We start from the raw sequence: 10640 nt of genomic DNA, 5'->3' as shown, positions 1-10640 counted from the left end.
CCTGCTGCTAGGGATTCCTATTGCTAGGAAGTAATAATAATCGCTAGAATAAATGGGAAGCATGTTATTGTTTCAGAAAACAGACTGATCCTCTATATTATATCCATTATTATTTCTTGTCAGAAGCAAAAAGCATGGACATCCTTAGATTCTAAGAGAGAGAAAAACTTATCTTTTCTTGTATATTATCTCCTTTGTTAAGAGTTGCTAATTATTGTCGTCATATGATAGATGAGGAAAGTGAAGCTCCAAGGGTTAAGCAATTTGCAGAGTTAGTAAATATGGATTTCATGCCAGGTCTGTCAGGCTCTAAACCCTGGGCTGTGTCACTGTATCAAATACCCTTCAATTATTTTTGTGGGATGTCTATCCACAAATGACAAGATAATCTTCATAGAGTTCTTTTTTAATATTTATTTATTTATTTTGACAGAAAGAGACAAAGACAGAGAGAGAGGAAGAGAGGGAACCCCAAGCAGGCTCCAGGCTCAGCGTGGAGCCTGACAATGCAGGGTTCAGTCTCACAACTGCGAGATTACCACCTGAGCCGATATCAAGGGTTGGATGCTTAACTGACTGAGCCACCCAGGAACCCCTATGGAGTTTTCTTTTTGAGAAATTCACTCTTTTATCACCACTCTTGATATGCACTTGATTTAGAAGTTCAGAAAATACAGAAAAATTAAATGAAGCCGTATCAGTGAAATTGTTTAAAATTATTTAGTACTGCCTATTCAAATATTATTGTATTTAGACAAGAAAAAAAGGACAAAGCCCCTTAAAAACTAATTTAGTTTTAACACAAAGTCCCATTGAAAAGTGCAAAATCTGGTTTAAGAAAATGTGTATAGAGTGGGAACATTCATTGGAATAGGAAAAAGAAGGAGGAGCTCTATCCTCAACTTAGGGAAAGAATTGTGAAGTCTTGGCTAACAGAGGCCTGAAAGACTGGGGGATTCTGTCATTGCTGCAAGTCACTTAAACTCTTGGAAATTTAATCCAAAACAACAAGCACTGTGATTAATGGAAGCCACCACAGTGAACTAACCTAGATGGAAAGACCTAACCAGCCTCTAGAGCTTCCTTAGCAAATCCAATCCGATGTTGGTAATAGAAATGTCCTAGTTAAAAGAAAAATGTACTTGGATACTTTCTGTAGCATTTTTTTCCTGATTCATAAATATCCTTGGTCTGCAAATATGCTATAGTTAGGCCTGTTTACAGTAAGGGGTTATATTGGATGTTTTCTAATCCAGAGAGATTGGATATTAAGATAGTTAGAATTTTAATGAAGTTAGGAATATTATAACTTCATTAATGAGGTCAGATGCTTCATTAATTATCATATTATGAGAATATTATCATTTCCATATTTTTAAGAGTAACACAGTGGTGCCTGGGTGGCTGAGGAGGTTAAGCATCTGACTCTTGCTTGATTTTGGTTCAGCTCACAATTTCTAGGTTCACGGGATTGAGTCCTATGTCAGGCTTCATGCTGGCACAGAACCTGGTTGGGATTCTCTCTCCCTCTCACTCTGCCCCTTCCCAGATTGCACACACACACTCTCTCTCAAAATAAATAAACTTAAAAAAAAAAAAAAGAGAGTGACACATACCTCTATTTTTAGCATAGAGCTCATTTCATGGCTTAGTTATATCATGCATCAAATCATATCTTCTACCACCTTGAACTGTATATAGAAATATGTAGTATTACATAGATCAGCTATAAGAAATATAGAAGTATTTATATTCATTATTGGAAATCTTTTAGTTCTAATTATGGAATTATTTTCCCCAGAAAATGTTGCTAAACTTTTTGTGGGATAACTTTTAAAAAATAGTCAAATAGAAAACATAACATAGCATACATAAGGGGCTTTTTTATTAGGAAAGTTACTTAGGAAGTTTTCTTTTTTTTCAACGTTTATTTATTTTTTTTTTTGGGGGGACAGAGAGAGACAGAGCATGAACGGGGGAGGGGCAGAGAGAGAGGGAGACACAGAATCAGAAACAGGCTCCAGGCTCTGAGCCATCAGCCCAGAGCCCGACGCGGGGCTCGAACTCACGGACCGCGAGATCGTGACCTGGCTGAAGTCGGACGCTTAACCGACTGCGCCACCCAGGCGCCCCAGGAAGTTTTCTTAAAAAAAAAAATTCCCAGAAGGGAGACACCTGAAATTGCTTTCAGAACACATGAGTAAGCAAAAATTTTCTAAGGAATTCTAGGTGAAAAAGCTAAGGGATTGGTTATTTCATGCATGTTAATTATTCTGTAGTTAAGTATTCTATTTCAAAAATTATTCAAGAAGAATGTTATTAGTATTATTTACTTATATTGGTTTTTTTTTTACAATTCCTAAAGATTTTTCAATAGTATCTGTAATAATGTAGGTCAACATATTCTTAAAAAGTCAACTTCAGGGGCGCCTGGGTGGCTCAGTAGGTTAAGTGTCTGACTTCGGCTCAGGTCAGGATCTCGCAGTCTGTGAGTTCAAGCCCCGCATCAGGCTCTGTGCTGACAGCTCAGAGCCTGGAGCCTGTTTCAGATTCTGTGTCTCTATCTCTCTCTGACCCTCCCCCATTCATACTCTGTCTCTGTCTCAAAAATAAATAAACATTAAAAAATTAAAAAAAAAAGTCAACTTCAAATGGCATTATAGATTTTTTTTACCATGTCAAAAGACAATATTTTCTGCAAATTTTCACAAGGTGAATTAAATCTGTAATCTAATTTATAGGAAATAATTTTAGGAAACTGAAAACTCATTAAATAATACTATTTAATAGAAATATTGTACAGAAATGTCTCAATTGATAGGAAATTCTGGGTAATCTGCTGTTTTGTTTTAATTACTTAAATTTTTTTTAATTTAGGATTAACTGCTTCCCTTTTAATTCTTACTGAAAATCTTTTTAAAATGTATTCATGACCTTTACTGTCATGGGAAGTACAAAAAATGTATTTATCTTTGGCCACTGTGAATTTCCAGTGTCTGATATTGATTTTTCTGAATGTCAATAATCATTGTACAGTCAGAGATTAGGATGAATGTATATAACTTCAACACATAACCAGGAATTTATTACTGGAGTAAATCCTTGATATAAACTTCCTTTCTCAATATAAGCTTCTTTTCTCTTCTCAAAATAGAGCTCTAGCAATGGTTTGGGATTGGAAATTAATCAGGGGCTCTAGATAGTACGATGTTTGTTGAAAGAGGATTTTACTGTATTATGGTGAGATTTTGATGAGGGCAGGGGTAAACTGTTGAGGCATACTCCATATCCTGGCAGTGATTTACTCAACAGGATAAAGCTCATCATTGGGGAATGGATAGGAGAAAGTAACCTGGATGTAGAGATGGGCCTTGAGTGAGGATAGTCTGTTTAGTATCCAGGCACTGTCACAGCCTTTGGCTTGATTTTAAAAACAGAAGTTCAGGGGTGCCTGAGTGGCTCAGTTGGTTGAGCATTTGATTTGACTCTTGATTTCAGCTCAGGTCATGATCTCCTGATCGTGAGACTGAGCCCTGTGCTGGACTCTGTGCTGAGCATGAAGCATGCTTGGGTTTCTCTTCCTCCTTCTCCCTCTGTCCCTACCCTGCTTGTGCTTGCGATCTCTCTCTCTCTCTCTCAAAAAAAAAAAAAAAAAAAAAAAAAAGAATTTCAAATACGGTGGGACTGCTACAACCAAGAAATCTAACCAGATGGACTGTGTGTGATTGGTTCTAGAAGACTTTTGTATAGTGGAAGATTCACCATGGGGAAGGAAAGCTGGGAGACAATAGGGTCTGTAGATATCAGCTGGATTTAGAATAGGGTCCCTGTGCTAAAAGAGACTGGGAAAGTAAATAGGATCATCAAATACTATTATACAATAAAAAGTCAAGGCAGAGACTTCCTATCAACATAGTGAAAGGAGATAGCAATAGAAGTTTCTTCCTCTTACTCCTAATTATGGAAATACTGGAAAAGAAAAAAGGAAACACTGGAAAATATGTACATTTTAAAAAGTGAATAACCAAGCTTGAAAGAAAGTAAAAATCCCTGGTACCAGAAACGAATAAGTAATATGAAGTCAGGTTTGTAAGAAGATGAAGCCATGGAGCTTCACAATCAGGCAGAGATTTGAAAGTTGGGACTAGAGTCCAGTTCAGAGTCAGGAGATGAGGCCCTGGACTCATGTAAGACAGACACTGGGACAGTCCCCTGTATCACTGTAAGTCTTGAAGGGCTGCCCCTAGTATGAAATGGGACTAAAGAGACCCTGCCCTCTGGGGCAGGCCTGGGATGGGTTGAGTAAAGAAATCTGCAAAGGATTGGAAATCTAAGTCGACACCAACAGGTGTGAGTACTGAATTTACACCACTCCTGGGGTGCAGGAATCCCAAATTGAGAAATTAACAACAGTGTTGGTTGGCACGATAACTCATGAACCTCTCAGGTCTCTGGAAGAAACAGGAGCGGAACAGCTCTGAAAGGATCATCCCACAAACAGAGCACATGGGAATTAAAAAAAAAAAAAAAAAAAAAAAGGAAAACAGAATTTCATGAGGGAGACGGAACAGCTGCATAACCAGGAGAATTTGCACTCCAAGAACTGAAGATTATAGAATGATCTGAAATATAATAGCCCCAGTAAAAAAGCTTAAAGCGATAGAAAGAAAGAAAGAATAAAAACCATAATAAAAAAGTAAACAATGGGGCGCCTAGGTGGCTCTGTCAGTTAAGCATTCGACTTTGGCTCAGGTCATGATCTCGCAGTTCACGAGTTCGGGCACAGCGTCGGGCTCTGCGCTGACAGATCAGAACCTGGAGCCTGCTTCGGATTCTTTGTCTTCTCCTCTATGCTTCTCCCCCACTCATTCTCTCTCTCTCTCTGTCTCTCTCTCTCTCTCTTTCTCTCTTTCTCTCACTCTCAAAAATAAATAAAAACATTAAAAAGAAAGTAAACAAAGTTGTATGGAAAAAGCAAGTGCATAGTTATAGAGCACACATAGTAAGTGAAATGGAAACTCAACAAATGTTAAATAGCAGATTAGGCCCAGCCAAAGAGAGGATTAGTGGAGTGGGAGCTACTCTGGAAAAAAAAAAATCAATTAGAATATAGCACAGAAATGTAAAGAGATACAAAAAAAAATTATGCAGAAAGGTGGAGGGTAGATAGGAAGGCCCAGCAGAGGAATTCCAGAAGCATAAAATTGAGATAATAAGAAAGAGTTTGTATGGTTGCAATTTTTTTTAGACCTGAAGCAAGATAGGAGTCCTCAGTTTGACATAATATCCCAACATCCCAGTGAGATAAATGGAAACAAATTCAAATCTAAACTTCTCACTTAGTCGTCTGTGAGTCCAACACCAGTCATAGGATAGGAAATGCCGCTGATAAGGCATACATGCAAGAGATATTGTAATACATTCAAGCCCAGATTATGGGGAGGATGTGTTCCTTGATTTCAGGGAATGAATGATTTAAGAAACAAGGCAGAAGATGGAACGGAATTAATAAAGAAGCTGAAGACAGAAAGATGAGAAAAGATTTGAATTGACTAAAAGGAGCAGAAAATGAACAAGAAGGCTAGCTTTCAGGGGTCAAGACTTATAATAATTAAGGGGAAATGATGCCTATGAGGAAAAAAAAAACACAATACACTAAAAATAATGTTACCTTGGCTCATAAAAATGGATTTTGAACCAAGGGGAAAAGAAACACAGCAAGCAAACTACTACTGTACATGATCTGTTGTCCGTCCTGGTTTGGCCTGTAATTCAGCACAGTACTTCGTAACAGGCTTTGTGTATTTACTTAATGAATACATAAAGTAATTAAATTCAAGACTATAAAAGAGTGAAAGGTTACTTGGAGGAAGTGGTGGGATTTCTAAGAAGGAAGAGCAAATCTGGATAATCTGTTTCAGTAAATTTGAAATACTCTTTTGTCTGGATTATCTCATTGTATCTAAAAGCTATTAAATACCCTAAAATTCATATTTTTTAATGTAAGGAAGTGCCAGTTATCTTCATTTGCTCATTACTTAAATTCTTAAGTGACTACCATTTATTTTCTGTTAAATTTCCCTGGAAGTTAACTTTCAAATTTACAAATAAATCTATTTTCCTCAATGTAAAAAAAAAAATCTAAGCTCCTCAAAACAAACAAAAATTCTTAAAAGCTATCTGACAGAAATGGAAGAAATCCTAGAAAAAATGACAAATTAGATTAGAGCAATTAGACTTAAAAACTAGATTCAGGAAAGTATGCAATGCATTTTTTAATGTTGAAGTAAAGGCAGTAGAGTATATTTCTCTAACACTTGATGCTGGACTCTGCCATGTGACTTGCTGTAGCCAATAGAATGAAAAGAAAATGACAATGTGCCAGTTTCAGATGTAGGTGTCAATTGAGAGTTTCTTCTGTACTGGTGCTGTCACCTTGGGGAACAATATACCTGGACCACCCTACTTGTCCCAGGAGAAGGCTGATAGACATGAAGATTAGGGCCACCCCAAACAACAGGGAGAAGATAAGCTGACCCACATATGCATGAGAATAAATAATTGTTTTTTCAGTTATTGATTTTGTGGATAGATTATTGTATTATTTTCCTATTACTGAATTAACAAATTAACACAAACTCAGTGATTAAAACAACACAAATTTATTCTCTTACAGTTCTAGAGTTCCAAAATGAGTCAGTCAACCTTTGATTGGCAGGGCTGTTTTTTCAGGAGAATTAATTTCCTTGACTTTCTAAGCTTCTGGGGGCCACCCATATTCTGTAGTTCATGAACCCTTACTCATGTCACTCCAGTCTTTTGCTACTGTTGTCATATCTCCTACTTCTATAGTTAAATCTGTTTCTGTCTTCCTGTTATAAGGACCCTTGTGATGCATTTGGGGCCTACTTGGATAATCTAGGATAAACTTCCTGTTTCAGGAAACTTAATTTACATCTACACAATCCCTTTTGCCATATAAGTTAACATTCACAGGTTTTGGAATTAGGATGTGGATACCTTGGGGAGTGGACATTATATAGCAGACCACAATTTGTTATATAGGGTTTTATTTTTTATTTTTATGTATTTATTTAAAAAAAATTTCCAAGAGAACCCAAATTCAAGAGAGTTACTCTGTAGAAATCAATACTATGAGAACTAATGAAGGGTATAGTTAATAGATGGCATTAGGATAGTGATTAAGCACATGGGTATTCTGGACAGATTGCCTTAGTTCAAATACAATTTCTGCCACTTTCTATCTGTGCAACCTTAAGCAAGTTACTTACCCCTTTGTGACCCCTGTGATTCAGTTTCCTCACATGTAAAATGGGATAATCATAGAAGCACCTACCTCATAGGTTTCTTATGAGAATTAAATGAGTTAATGTTAGTAAAGTGCTTTATAAGGCTCACAGTAAATGCTATACAAGTATTTGTTAAATAACAAAATTAAAAGGAAACAACTCAGAATGAAGGAGTGGGATAGTGAATCATTTTACTCCCAACCTGGTAGCAAAATTTAAATGCCGAAAGCAGCAAGTGCTAGAGATACTGTGGGAAATGGAAGTGGTTGTGTAAATTGATACTACTTTCTAAAGCAATTTGGCAACATCTAATTAAATTGAAGGTAGGTCTATCCTAATAGGCAGAAACTTCCTCTGGCAAACTTGCACATTGAGACATGTGAGAATGGTCACTGCATTTTCTAATAGTGTTTATGACAAGGACTCTGTTGGAGGTTGAGTTCTTCAGGGGCAGAGTCTCAGACAGTGATGAAGTTGTATGCCATTTATTGTGAGTGTGTTCTTCAGGAGAAACCTGTAAGGGAGTGAGGGAAGCAGGGATAGAGTGGAGAAATGTCAGGCAAAGATATGGTCTCAGGTGAATAATTCTTTATGGTTAGATCCACGAAAGGCTCTGTGACATAAATTACATTGAGTAGTTTCTCCCTTGAGGTAATGGGATCATTTTATACTCTGTGCCTGTCATACCTAGGATATGTATACAAGGTGGGGTAATGTCACCTCCAGGGTAAGGTAGCTTCTTTCAGCCAAGAGAGATTTCTGGATAAAGGGGTAGCTTGTGAGCCATCAGCAACCAATACTTAGAGCAGCTGGAGGTGGATGCAGTGCCCAAGGAAAAGGAATCTGGGTGGGGCACTACAATTTCTTTAAAAAATGCAATACCTAATGCTCATCAAAAGGAGAATGGGTAAAAAATTATGGCATATGCATACAGTGGATTCTGCATACATGTTAAAATTTTTTTAAGTTTATTTATATTGAGAGAGACAAGGACAACACGACGAGTGGAGGGGCAGAGAGAGAGGGAGACAGAGAATCCCACACAGGCTCTACGTTGTCAGCACAGAGCCTGATGAGGGGCTCAAACCCATGAACCGTGAGATCATGACCAAAGCTGAAACCAAGAGTTGGATGCTTAACTGACTCAGCCACTCAGGCACCACTGGAATTCTCCATACATGTTAAAATGAATGAACAAGATTTACATGTACTGCATGGATACATAGTGAAAGCATAATGTTGAATGAAGAAAAAAACAAGTTGAAGAATGGTACCCATTGTGTTAGTATGATTGCATAGTAGGTAGTAAAGGTATTATATTGTGTATTTACGGTGACTTTGTTAGACAGTGGTTACCCTTCAGAATGGAAGAATAGGAATGGATTAGGGCTACAAATGGGCTTCAGGTATTTCTTTAATCATATCTTGGCTATGGAAACACTGAATCAGGACTAGAAAGGCCCAGACTTACATGACCAATCAATGGATCAACTTCAGGGAGCTAAATGAGAGAAAAGAGGGGAAAGGATAGTAAAATAGCAGTGTAATGACAATATCTTGAATAGAAAAGTTTAGCAGATATTTGTTGACTCTTAATATGTATCATGCAATGTGCTAGGCTGGGGTGTCAATGATGAATGAGAATACCTCTACCTTAGGGGAGCTGAGTCAAGTGGAAATCTTACATGTAGGGAGGGCCAAGACTCAGGGGCATCTTCCCATTAGAGGCCCAGAAATGTGTGTGTGGCAAGAGTCCTTTGTTTCTGAATCAAAAATCCCCAAATAACTTCTGTATAACTTTGAGTCCTCCAAGATGTTCTATGAAAAAGTGGTTTTATGGTCAGATATTATAGGAAATGCTGTATGCCATATTTCTTTCTTGGAGATTCATAAGGCAATTAATTGACATATAAAATTATCTTGATGAGTTATGGAAAAGAAACCTATAAAGAAACTGCATCTCCCCAAATTATTTGAATTTTTTTTTTGGAGGAGGACGGGTAATGCCTATAACACTCCTTTAGTGTTTTGTGGAGTTCATTTTGGTCTTCCATGTTTACATTATTATTTTCCTAATATTTTAAAAATATTTCTGAAAGATTTATTTAAAAAAAATTAAACTAAACCTTCATACCAGTGTTTCCATTTAAGTGTTCAAATACAATTTGTGCTTAAAAAATTAACCAGAGGTTTAGTACAGGTATTTTATTTGACTTTTAGGGAGAGTTAATACCATGAAAATTTCCACAGGTTATTTTAGGTCTTCAAAATAACAGTAAGGCAGAGCATTTATGATGGGTATATAGACCATTGTACTTTTTGCAGTTTGATTTTATGGCAGCTGCTTTCAATGTCTAGTATAATGCTTAGTCTTCAGTCTTTTGAACAAACATATCAATAGCCTTAAATCAAACCACCATGTGAAAATATATTACTGTGTCACAACCTTGGGCAGCTATCCACTTAATTGCATCCTATAAAATGAACCAGGAGGTGTAAGTTTACAAACATAACATTTGAGGTGGTGGTAAAATTAGAGCTAAATAACATGTGCAGTTTAAATTCTCGGTATAAAGTCATGAAAGGCTATAATTTTAATATATTGCTGACAAGGGACAACTGAGGATTAATGTGCATTCCCAATATATATTTTTAGCATTAGAAGATATAATAAAGCTTCAATTTTGTATGTAATATGCACAAAAACATATATTTTTGCATCTTTTGTTTGAGCATGGGAATATTCAACTAGTATATTGTCTGAGTTTAAGGAAATAATAAAAACATCTAACTCAGTAGAGTAATTCTTGGCACAAAATGATTGCGCCATAACTGTAACTGTTTATTTACTATGTGGTTAAACTTTCTTTTGTTTGATTAATTTAACCACCTCCTTCCAGAAATTACGACAGAATTAATTATTGGATATGAAACCAATTTCCATTTGATGAAATGTATTATTTATTTTTCATTTGCACAATTACTTGTTTTCAATAAACTCTCAAGTTAGGGAAAATTTTTCTTATATGTGTGTGACCTTGAGGCTGCCACTTATGAGCTGGGTGACCTTGGACAAGTCTTTTAACCTTTTAGTATTTCTGTTTCCTAGTCTCTAAAACAAGAATGCTAATACAATTGTTATGACTATTAAGTTCATTTAATACATGTAAAGTATTGAAAATACATGAAAGTGTATGGCACATAGAAGTATACCGTATATGTTAGCTATTACTACTATTATTTTGAATGTACACCAGAGAGACTGTAAATTATTAGTAATTCACCATTTCTTTTACCAAAATCTATAATCACAGTTAAGCACGCTCAAAT

This window comes from Leopardus geoffroyi, chromosome A2 (genome assembly GCF_018350155.1).
Source record: "Leopardus geoffroyi isolate Oge1 chromosome A2, O.geoffroyi_Oge1_pat1.0, whole genome shotgun sequence".
NCBI lineage: Eukaryota > Metazoa > Chordata > Mammalia > Carnivora > Felidae > Leopardus > Leopardus geoffroyi.
Note: the sequence above shows the minus strand (reverse complement) of the source record.